Raw genomic sequence first — 13,161 nt, 5'->3', positions numbered from 1 at the left:
GTATTGTAATCAAAAGGATCCAGTAACAACTAAGATGATGCCAGATGAAGGTCATTGTATTTATTTTCAAAACTATAAACGATCTATGCGTGTTCCTGCTGTTATTTATGCTGTTATTTATGCTGATTTCGAATGTTATTTAAACAACATAGACACCTGTCAACCTGATGTATCAAACCCTTACACCAACGGTTATAAACGACACACACCTTCTGGTTTTCATTACCGTGTTAAGTATACATATAAGGAAACTAAAGAAGGACTACGGTACTATGGGAAAGAGATGACTAACAAGTTTGTGGAATATATGGAAGAAGTGAAAGACATTGCAGACATGTACCAAGATGAAAAAGATAAGGTGATGACAAAAGTAGATGATGCATGTTTTAAAGCAAAAACGTTGTTACATTTGTGATGATGAATTGGGGACAGACAAAGTGCGTGACCACGATCACTTAACAGGTAAGTATCGTGGCGCAGCACATAAGAAGTGTAATTTAGACTTTCAACTTCCCACCTTTGTTCCTATTGTGTTTCACAATTTAACAGGGTATGACACCCACTTGTTTGTAAAGGAATTGGGGATTACCGTGGGTAAGATTGACTGCATTCTCAATACCGATGAGAAGAATATTAGTTTTTCAAAGAAAGTAGAGGGTACTCACTTAAAAATGCGATTCATTGATTTGTGTAGGTTTATCCCTGAACACTTGCTGAACACCTTAGCAAAGAATTTAACTAAAGACAAATTTAAAGCAGTAAAGGACATCTTTGAAGATTTTAGAGACATGTGTTTACAACATTATAGACTTGACCCTTTACATTATTATACATCACCAGGATTAGCATATGATGTAGCTTCAAAAATTAGTAAAGTAAAACTAGAATTATTACACGATTTAAATATGCTACTGATGTTGGAAAAAGCCGTTCGAGGAGGTGTGTCAAGTCATCGACATGGTAAGATGAACCATAAATACATGAGTCACCACGATACAACACAACCTACAAAATGCTTAATCTTTTTAGATGCCAATAATATATATGGGTGGGCTATGTCAGAACCTTTACCTACAGGTGACTTTGAATGGGGAGACCCAAAAGAAGTGGAAGACATTTTACATTGGGAAGATGATAGGGAGGTGGGGTGTATGATTGAATGTGATTTAGAGTATCCATCAGAGCTTCATGATAGTAATAACGATTACCCCTTTCTACCTGAAAGTATAAACATGAATGGAGTTAATAAATTAATTCCCCATTTAAACTCCCGTCAGAAGTATGTACTTCATTATAGAAATTTGAAACAGTGTCTTCAGAATGGCATTCCATTAACAAAAGTACATCGTGTCATTACATTTAAACAATGACGTTGGCTTAAGTCTTACATTGACAAAACACAAAACTTAGAGCGGTAACCAAAACAATTCTGTGTTTGCTAAAACGATGGAAAACATTTGTAAACGTGTAGATGTTAAAGTAGTGACGACAGAGAAACAAGCATTAAAACTAGTAGCCAAACCCAACTTTGACCGTCGAGTCGTATTTACTGAAAACATGTCAGCTGTGCATATGAAAAAAAAACAAACTCAAATTTGACAAGCCCATTTACTTAAGGAGTTGCATTTTAGAAATTTCTAAAATTTTAATGTATAACTTTTATTATGGGTTTATACGAAACATGTATGGGGATAAGGCACGACTTTTGTTCACCGATACCGATAGTTTAACCTATGAAATTCAAACCGAAGATTTTTACAAAGACATGATACCCCACATACAATCAAGTTTGACACGTCCGAGTACGAGGCTAATAATCCTTTGGAATTCCAACAGGTGTGAACCAAAAACATATTGGTAAATTTAAGGATGAATGTAAAGGTAAGTGCAGAGCAGAGTTTGTGGGGCTTCGAGCTACAATGTACTCGTATCGAATGGATGATGGTGAAGACAAAAAGAAAGCCAAAGGTATGAAAAGACAGTCATCAAACGTAACATTACATTTGACGATTACAAAACTTGTTTAACCACACAACAATCCACGTATAGAACGATGAATGTTATTCGTAGTCATCTTCATACCATTTACAGTGAAGAAATTAACAAAGTAGCCCTTTCAGCGAACGATGACAAACGGTACATCTTACCCGATGGTATTAGTACCCTAGCACACGGACATTACAAAATTGAAAACATACCTTAAAGACGTGTGTTTCTAAAGGTAAGAATGACTAAATTACCTATAATATCGAAATGTCTTAAAACATCAACAGCTGTAGAACGACAATACTTCAACGCATGTAAACAAATGATGGATACTTCTGAAAGACGATTCCAACTTCGCCTTCGTTATAAGGCTATAAAACTTAAAATAAATGATAAGAGCGCACAACATTCTACTTCCTAACAAGCCACTATCGAACCAAGAGTTGGAGAAAGCAGTTAAAACTCTTAAAATACCCCATGTTAGATGTGTATTCATGCGGGATACCCTACCTTCCCAAATACACAGTAAAGACTGTGGTATTTTAAACCACGATACCTTATGGAGACCGGGAACCCATTGGACGTGTTGGTATAAGACGACAACTAGCAAAGTGTATTTTGACTCTTATGGACCTCCACCCTCTGACAAAATGGTAAATTACTTAAAACCTAAGATCGACGACACCACCGATGATCTTCAGATAGAAGGAACAGTCGTCTGTGGACATTTTTGTTTGTATGTGTTGAAATTGTTGTCGGAATGTCAACCTTTTGTTGAAGTCCTGTTTTCATTGGTGCTATGAATAAATGACAGATAAATTTGGATTTTATGGAAAGAGAGACAGCAATAGGAGTCAATTGCTCGAAGATTCAAACATGAACGACAATCGTACTACCAACTTGAAACATCAGAGTCACGGTGCGGATGCTACAACGAAACGATTGGTCATGCAACAAGTGAAAGACGTGACGAGTAAAACCGAAGCATTACAATCTGAGTGTGAACGGATAGAAATAGGATATGATGCAGCAATCAAAGAACTCGAGAAAAAATGGTTAGAGTCTAATACCACCCTGCAACAAGAACTTGAGAAAAAAGTTGATAAGATTAAAACCTCCACACAACAAAAGTCGATGTATTGGTGGATCGCATCGCATGTTGGCCCTAACCCTAACCCTAACCCTAACCACAGAAGACTTGGATGGTATAATGATGTACATTCAATTGAAACATCTGCTGGGGGATCAAAAACTGTGAGTGGTTCGGTATCTGGTAGAGACATAGCTCATATGTTTAAACCTTCACCACCATAATATAAATAAAATGACAGACAAATTTGGAATGTATGGACATGAAAACATCAATAGGGATAGTTTTCTCGAAGATCTGAACATGAACAACAATCGTATCACTAACCTAAAATCTCCGAGTCACGGTATGGATGCTGCAACGAAACAATGGGCCATGCAGCAAGTGAAATACAATACGAGACAATTAGAATTACAATTACAATCCGATTTTGAGCAAATAAAAACGGATATCAAACAAATGGAAAAAGAATATGATGCAACCATCAAAAAAACGTAAGAAGAAAGTGGATACGTTTGAAACAAGACTGCAACAAGAATTCGATGGAAAAGTAAATGAGTTTAAAACTATATTACAACAAAAAATCGATGCATTAGAAAACGTTTGTTACTCATGCAAAGTATAACGATGTCAAGAATCGATACATTGGTGGAATGTTCGTTGTCGATAGGAGAGAAAAACAAGAAAGATATCAACGATTTAAGAATATACCTTCGATTGGTGAAACGTTCTTAAGGGGAAGAGTTAACCTTTTTTTTCTTGTGACTCAAGAACAAAAAGCTATTCTTATCGCATGTCTGATTGTTTTTCCAAAAATTAAAGGACTTAAGTTAACCTTTCCATTGAACAAAGACTTCTTTCACACCACCACTTGTTCGTTTTGCAAGACCTTTTCGATGCGGTACATGGATTGATCCATCTTTTGAAGTTCGGGTTCATAGAAGGAACCTTGTATTTCCTCATCATTTAAATCCTTGATACGATACGTTTGAGGTTGAGTGTTTAACACGTGGGACCTAGGGGTGTATCCCTTTTCAAACACGCCTTTCTTTTTAGTGATTCGAACTGTATCCCCTACGTTAAATTTACCCTGTTTCAATGGAAGAAGGTTACCATACAAATTCCAATACGCTTTGTTTTCATGTTCTTTTTGACTAGCAGTGATAGGAGTCATTTTAATAGATCTATGTTTAGACGTATTGTATTGATGCACGAGATCATCCAACACGTCTATGTAAGTGCGCGTAGAATTAGCCAAAAAGTTTTTAAACATTTTCCTCTCTTTCATGGTACGGTTCCAACGTTCAACGACACTCGACTTTTCTTCATTCTCGGCAGAGTACAGTTCAATGTTGTGCTTTCGAAGTAACTCCTTCACCTCTCTGTTGTAAAATTCAGTACCTTTATCTGTCCATAACTTTTGAGGAAGTCGTGATGATGATGTGGAGACTGCTTGGAAGGCATCTTTAACCGTCAACCCTTTCTTGTTTTTGAGAGGTATGAGCCATGCATATTTGGAAAACACATGGATGATGCTTAGAATGAATTTAAATCCTTTGTTATCGCGAGAAAAAGAACTCATATCGACGAGATCGGCAGTCAAAATCTCATCTACACCCCCAGCGATCACACGTCTTTTCTTGAATCGACGTCGAACGGGTTTATGTAATTCTTCTATTAATTGACCTGTCCAAAGAACTTTTTTTATGTCCCAAACCAAATCGTCTTTTATTACCGATGAGAGGTTTAACGATACCACGATCCATTTTCTCTCTCATGGTTGGATTGTTGATGGAGTCTAATTGTAAGAGTATATTTTTATCACACACGGAATTACGTGTCGGTGTATCTTTATGTCGAGCATAAGAGAGGTAATGACGATAGGCAGCTTTATCGACTTGATTGATAGGTTTGGACCAAGATTTAGGTGTTTTATCTGCATTGAGTCGTTGATGTAACTTTGTTCCAGGTCCCGTAAACTGAAGTCCTGGAAGATTTTTACGGGTAGATGGTTAATGAGTTTGTTTATAAAACCCTTACCAGTAGACCTTACTTTGATCCACACACGGCGCAGATTCCACCTTTTCGTCGTCGTCTGTTGCTAGTCGTCTCTTCGAAGAGACTTTTTGTTTCTGTCGTCCTTTTAGATTTCAAACAATAGAGTGTCATTTATTAAAATAAATGGACGTTGAAGACACCATTAAAACGTTTAAACCCGCTGCAATTGTTTGCACCTGTCCTAAGTCAGGAATCTGATGTAAAGTAGTTGTCGTGTGTTGATGTGGTTCATAAGTGTTTCTCGTTTCTCGATTTTATATAGATTAGACCGTTGGTTTTCCCGTTTGAATGGTTTTACACTAGTAATTTTTGGGGCCCTTTATAGCTTGCTGTTCGGTGTGAGCCAAGGCTCGACCTATAATTGTTTACTTTTATAAATTTTGACTTGGATGGAGAGTTGTCTCATTGGCACTCATACCACATCTTCTTATACCTATCTCATACAATGAAACGACTGTGAACTGAAAGAATCACTTCCTTCTTCCACAGCGTTCGATTCGAGGACTGATTATTGTCAGGTAAGACGACATTACTCAACAACTTTCTTCTTAAAGAGGACTGTTAGATTACGATTTCTTGCACGTGTTTGGAAAATCACTTCATCAACCCATCTTTCAACTGTTGCAACATGCATTGGAAAAGGGATACACAAAAAAGACATACGATCTTTATTATCCGTTAAAGGAAATGCCCTCACTCTTTAATCGATGTTGTAAAAGACTTAACCCACCTCAACATCCTAGTGGTATCGAGGCCTTCTTTTAAGAACAAGGAGACGAGATACCAGAGCCTCGACAACTGAATTCCCATCGTAAAAACTTGATGGTGTTTGATGATTTGATGTTAGGTAAACAAAACAAGTGTGAAGATTACTACTTTAGAGGTCGACATAATAATGTGGATTGTTTTTACCTATGTCAACATTACTTTAAACTTCCACGTCAAACGATTCGTGAAAATAATAATTTCATCTGCTGATTTTCACAAGACGCTAAAAATGTTCAACATATGCATCGTGATCATTGCTTAGACTTCACATTTCAAGAATTTAAAACATGCTGTAATCAGTGTTGGAAAGAGCCTTACGGATTTTTCACCATCGATCTGACTAGTCCTAAGGAAAATGGGAAATACAGATCTAAATTAAACGACTTCTATGTCGTTTAATAATAAAGAATGGATAATATACCTGAAGATTTTAAACCTTACCTTGAACTGTTTAGTAGTAGTAGTAGTAACAATGATGATGTGTGTGACCCTAACTTTGTACTGTTTAACTACAGGGTGACACAATGTTTAACATGTGGTGTTGAACAAATATACAATCGATTTGATGATGGTGATGACTTTAAGTGTTGGCATTTAGGTAAAACCTTTCACAAGTCAAAACACCCACCTCAAACAACACAAAGCACTTCAACGACGATCAAAGGACTAATGCACTAATCCATGTCAACCTCATAAAAAACTATGTCTTAGACACTTGAATTTTAAAAAGAGGAAAGTAGTATATGCATTACCTCCATTGTTTCACGCTAAACAAAGTTCAACGCTCAACAGCGATCAACGTTCAACGCTCTAAATAAATGACGTTTATTAGCATTACCGATCCAAAACAACATGAAGCTCTTGCTAAGGAGTTGCACGATGTAAAATGTAACATTCAAGCTAACAACTTACAACAACGACGTGACAAGCAGGTATTGAGGCGTGACCTTAACAAGTTTTTTTAAACCCTTCGTAGAAGCACAAGAGAAAACGGCTTCTAAAATCACCATACCTGCATTGCCTTAAGATCCTCCCGAGTTTGCAGATTCAGAACCTTTTAAGCTCGCAACTCCATTACCTATTGCACCAACTACAAACATCATTAACGTGGGTCCTCTAGCACAAGAGTGTTTTAAACTCAGTATGACCTATCATGCTGACCACACCTTTGGATTGCGTTCTGAAGACAATGGAATCTTCATCGGAACTTCACCGGACGCGTTTGATGGAAATGATATCTTTATCGATGGAGTGAGGTACAAAGGAACTCCTGGTTTATGGGAACTCATGGTGATGAAGGTACCAGACACTTACGAGCCTAAAGCGAGTAAGAGTTACAAATGGAACAATATTGTCAAACCAATCTACAACGAGCATAAGTATGGTTATGGACTGCAACAACCCATATTTCTACCTTTTAACCAACTCCTCGATCGATTAGAGTTGTGTACTGCTTCCTATCAAGCTGGAAATAGTGGTGGACGCAACGAGATCGTAGCCATCCTCGATGTCATGAAAAAGAGTGGTTTCATTAACAGTAAGAAGTATATAGAGATTCATCGTAAACTCCTATAAATAAATGTTAATCATTAAGAAAGGATGCAAACGTAAATATGTGATTGGTGGTAGGAGTCTGTTTGACACGATCGCTAATTTAGCTGGACGCATGTTTACCTCTAGGAAGTAAAGCCATGACTGCTACCACCAATGCAGCATAAAAAGGTGTGGGAAAAGGAGCTACCAAAACTGTGGATCATGTGGTTCGTAGAAAACCAAAAACAAAGACTCCTCAAGCCCGTTTGAATAACATCATCTCATTCCTTAAAGCAAAAAACTCCTCAAGCCCGTTTAAACAACATCATTTCAGGCAGTGGTATGGCAACCATTCACGATTTCGTCAAACGCTATAAATAAATGAATGATATACTTAGTATCACAGAAAATGTGTCTTTTGATGAAAGTATTCAGGAATATCATGTAGCAGCAGGGGTAGATCCAGCAAAGATAGTATTACGTAAACTATCCTGAATCGTTTCTCATGTGGCCCCCTCCGATGAGAACAAGATGAAACTATACAAAACAATCCAAAGCAAAACTAACCTCAACTGTGGTTTCCGCATGAAGCAGTGCGATTCCATATATGTTCCCCATAATAATAGAGATTTCACTTGGCAACTCTCTGCCAAGATTGGACGGGAGAAGCCAAGATACACCATCGTTGCCTTCCAAACCGATAAAAGTAACAATCAAGAGTGTTTGATCACTGTCGATTAAAAAATATCTATGTGACCCTGAATGCTCAACATTATCCAGCCGTAAAATTTAACACCCTCTTTACCCAGTGTCAAGTATCTATGGTGTACAATGAAGCCGCCAATTTTCGTAAAAAGTTCTTCAACATGGATCATCTCGTAAGCAAAAGTAATATAAATCCCTCTGACTTTATAGACCTATACCCTTTGTTCGTCATTGATGTGAGTCACCAGTCTGAGAAGTTGAAAGAGTCTGTGGTTGACATTCAAATCAGGGCAAAATTCGAACACAATGTTCCAGCGAACACCAAAGCCTTTGCAGTAGTGATCTCAGATGGAGTCCTACAGTTCGAGTCTGATGAACAAAAGATGAACGTTGTGTTCTAAAGATAAATGAATCATAACTTGTTACAACGTATCGTTGAAAATACAGCACCTACGGAGGGTTTCTCTTTCATTGTGTCTGCTAATAACAACAAAATCGATACCAGGTTCAATCTACCCATTCACTTAAAAAATGGAAAGAGTTATTAAATGGATGTGGTCAACCTGGAGACTTACTACACTTTCCCAAATATTCATGCAGGGAACAATACTTTTCGTTATTCTAATGATAATGGTGCCACCTGGTTTACCGTTGCGTTAAACACTGGCTCTTACTCTATCGAAAACATCAACAACGAGTTACAAAGGAATCTACAACTCAACAAACACCTCACCAAAATCCAGATGGATGCTAACCACAGTACACTGAGGGCAACACTTACTTTAGCTAGAAACTATCAAGTCGATTTTAATGTTGACAATAGCATCAATACAGTGTCGGGCTTTAACAAAGAAATCTACACGTACGATCGAGCTACAAACGGTTACACAGAGTGTGTGACCATTGGCAACATCATCAGCATCAACAGCATTTTCGTCAATAGTAATATCATCAGTGGTAGCTATGTCAATGGATCACAACAACCCACCATCTACAGTTTCTTCCCAAACGTATCCCCCGGTATGAAAATCATTCAAACTCTTAAAAACTTGGTTTATTAACCAGTCACACTAAACACCATCAATCGCATGAGTACTACTCTAACGGATCAAGATGGAACTCCCATCGATCTAAGAGGTGAACATTTAAGCATACGTTTTCATCTTCGTGAGATATAAACCACCTTTATAAAGCTAAAAAAGCTAATGACTTAATATGGAATACAACAAGAGATGTTATTGGTGTGTGTGTAAATTAAACTCTGACGTTGACTCAGTGTTTAGACAGACATTTCCAATCCACGTATTGTAAGTATTGGAGTAACATTACAGTAATGGATTACATGTTAGACAATCAAAAGTACGTAGTGCTTTTCCAACCGTTTTGTTCGTTTGAATGTTGTTTAGCCTTCAGACAATACGCATGATTACACGTTTGTTAGGAGTAAAGCGTTAGTGTTAGACATGTTTAAACAACTCGGTAATGAACCCTTACCTTGTCGTGCTAGTCATTTGCCGGTGTTAAGTGAGTTTGGAGGACCCATGGTGTATGATGAATTTAAAAAACTGTTTGTAAATAAAACGTATTACATGCAACGTGCTTTACTGTTAAAACCCCTTCAACACGAGTATGCTGTAGTGAAAAAAACCTTAGTAAAAAAAAAGGTTTTGTTTTTTTAGGGAATTAAACCAGTTCCCTAAAAAAAATCTTCGTTAGGTATAAATAAATGAACTATCATACACATGGTTTGAATTTGACACAAGGTAAAGCCCATAAATTACAGAAAGCATGCAGTCAAGAATGGTTGTCCCGTTAATATTCGTTTATCGCAAGCTAATTTAAAGGGGGAACGATAAGATGTTGTTCACTCAGCGACAAATACAAAAGATCGACAAGCTGTTAAAAAGTGGTAAAGGTGGTATGGTCTTGGAGTTTAGTGTAAAACAACTCAAACAAAACATACAAAAAGAAGGTGTTTTTTTTTTAAATGTAAGTCGGATTAGCCATGCAAGCTCTTCCCATGTTAGCTAAAACAGTACTCCCCGCTTTAGGTGTAGGTGCTTTGAGTGGTTTAGGTAGTACTGCTATGAGTAAAGCTGTTGGTTCTGGTCTCTACCTTAAACGTGGAGGTAATGTTTGCATTTGTAAAAACAAGGTAAAGGTTTATACCTTACCCCAGTTCAACTCCCTAACACCTATGAAGATGGATTGTATTTAAAACATGGAGGTAAATTTTATAAAAATGATAAACAGGGTAGTAGTTTGCTTTTAGCTCCAAATAGTCATTTAAGTCAAGTTCCTCTTCTAGGTTGGTTGTTATGAATAAATGGATGACGTAGACTCTAACAAGCAAACGTATCGGGAAGACAATATGCGATCCGTTGAACACCTTCTAGAGGTAGAAATGCTTAAATACACCAACATTTTAAAAACTAAAAATAGACTAGACAAGGTACTTTCTGTTGCATTAGGAACCTGTTCTGTTTTAAACGTTATTTGTACTACCAGTGCACTAAGCACTGCTGCAATATGAATCGAAGCCATTGCTTGTATTCCTTTAAGTTCAATAGCGGTCGTTAATTCGTTAGGAATGATGGGGTTAACGGTATTATTCAAACATATTCATAAAAAATGTAAAAAAAAACAAAGATACCGTACAACTCATCAGAACCTCTAAATTTAAGATTGAAGATGCAGACAGTAACGCTTTGGATAACGATGACATTAGTGACCTAGAGTTTACAGGTATTGTTACATGCTTAGACTCTTACTACAATAAAAAAAAAAAAAACACTTACGACTCCCTAAGAAAAACACGTAACACACACCAATATTTTTTTTAAACTAGTGTTTGCTAGATTAAAAAAAGAATTTGACTTCATTAGGGGGTGTCCTTCATTGGAACTTATTTATACGTAAAAGATAATGAGTGAGGTGAAAATCCTTTGAGGTTAGTAATCAAGTTGATGGTGTCGTCGTTAATAAAGTTCTTTTTGCAAAGTATAGCATAGTAATTACGAATCACTAACCAATGGTTTTGTTTTTGTTTTAAAGACCAATTAAACCGTAGTAAAATTCTAGTGTACAATACTAACATGTATTGGTAAACACAAACTAATCTGAAGGGGTAATTACATATAAACTGAGAAAACCACTTTGTTTTTAAAAAGTTTGGGTATTGCATAAATACTTCTACCATTGTCAAAATGTGATTTGTAAAAATTAAACCATCAAGCACTTGAAACACAGACTGCGTTATTGTTTTACATTGCATAGTGTTATCTACAACATAGTTCTTAAATTCATGGTGTAATATGGTTCGGTCAATTGTCCATTTTACAGACATTCTATTTCGTAAGTAAGCCATCGTAGTATAACTATTACTAACTCATTTCTTTATGATGTTTTCTCAATTTTCACCACTATTTTTTTTTATCTAGTGTTACCTAGATTAAAAAATGAATGGGTATTCATTCCTACTTACATTCTAACCAAGTCGTATGAAAAATACTCTTGTTTAGTCTTTTTACTTATTTTAATCCCCGTACTTCTTACAAAGGTATCTTCCAAGGGTTCCTTTTCTCTGTTTAACCCATTGCAAGCCCACACCCTTGTTGTGTCCTTTTCCCTAGTTTTCATGGTAAGTATACTACTCTTATAAAACTTGCCGTCTACTTCGTTTACTTCTACAATTTGGTAAATAACCCCGTTGGGAAGGTCTTTCCATTTTAAAATTTCTTCATTTTTTTGTTCCTGTACCTTGTCTTTAAACGCATTAACACTCTTAAAGTCATTATCAAAAGAAGCCATCATAATATAATACTATAGTAATCAAGTCTTTATAGTTATTTTTGTATTTTGTAGTACAACTTTCAAAATTCAACTTTTACTCCTATTTGAAATTTAACTCTAACCCCTAAAAATTGAAAGTGCCGCTGAATCCCCCACTTCCTACTACTTCCAACAATGAAAAAGCCCTTATTGTATAGTCGGCTATGAAAGGCACCGACATGGAAAAATATGAATAAATTCAATTTTATTTATAACAAAACAATTTACCGAAAACTAATACTACGGAAATGAACCAACGACAACCACTTAACTACAGGCTCCTGACTTGGGACAGGCACATATAGAATGTGGCGGGGTTAAACATGTTTGAAGGCGCAAACCCTCCCCCTAACCTAGGACAGTGGTGTAACGTCACAACACAAGAAAAAACTACAAAACAATAAACGAAAAATATATGAAAAACAGCAATAAACGACAACCACTCAATTACAGGCTCCTGACTTTTGACAGGCACATATAGAATGTGGCGGGGTTAAACATGAACAAACTATAAAAATCAGTTGAAAAGGGATAAACTCATCAGATCGATAAAAATCAGAAAAAACATCTAACAAAAAACACAGACTAGACGTGGCAGGGTATTTAGTTATGCATACCTAGAAATAAGATTGAAACAAAGTACAGGTCGGAGTTACTGACAGCTACCTCAAAGCCAATAACAACTAATAAAAAAATCATGTATCTAAGACTAAAATATCAATCAAAAACATCCAACATCCAATTGATTTAGTGTAAAGACGGCATTAACAGTCAGAGAAAAAACATGACATTGTGCAATGCCAAAATATAGGTATCGACAGATTGTAGTAACGTGAGTGTGCATATGTGTATTACAATAAACAATAATATTAAGTATGGTTTTGATTTACTGATAACAAAATCAATGCCTTTTATTCTGTTTCGGTATAATAGATGTTAATCAGTTTTAGTTCACTAAATTTTTATACAAACTTTCAAATTCAACAACACCAGAAAGTAAGTTAAGAGACTGATATTGATTAAATTTGTGGGGGAAAATTATTACTATTATGTAAGAAAACAATGATAAGACTAAGGAGTCCAGGATAATTTAATATTTATGCTATATATAATTCAATCCAAATAAAATACTTGGGCTCCGTGACCAACATAGCCATCAAATATTGATTTGAATATTTACAAAAACTAAT

Source organism: Mytilus californianus, unplaced genomic scaffold, assembly GCF_021869535.1.
Source record: "Mytilus californianus isolate M0D057914Y unplaced genomic scaffold, xbMytCali1.0.p SCAF_2, whole genome shotgun sequence".
Taxonomy (NCBI): Eukaryota; Metazoa; Mollusca; class Bivalvia; order Mytilida; family Mytilidae; genus Mytilus; species Mytilus californianus.
The sequence above is the reverse complement of the archived record's forward strand: the minus strand, read 5'-3'. Positions refer to the sequence as shown.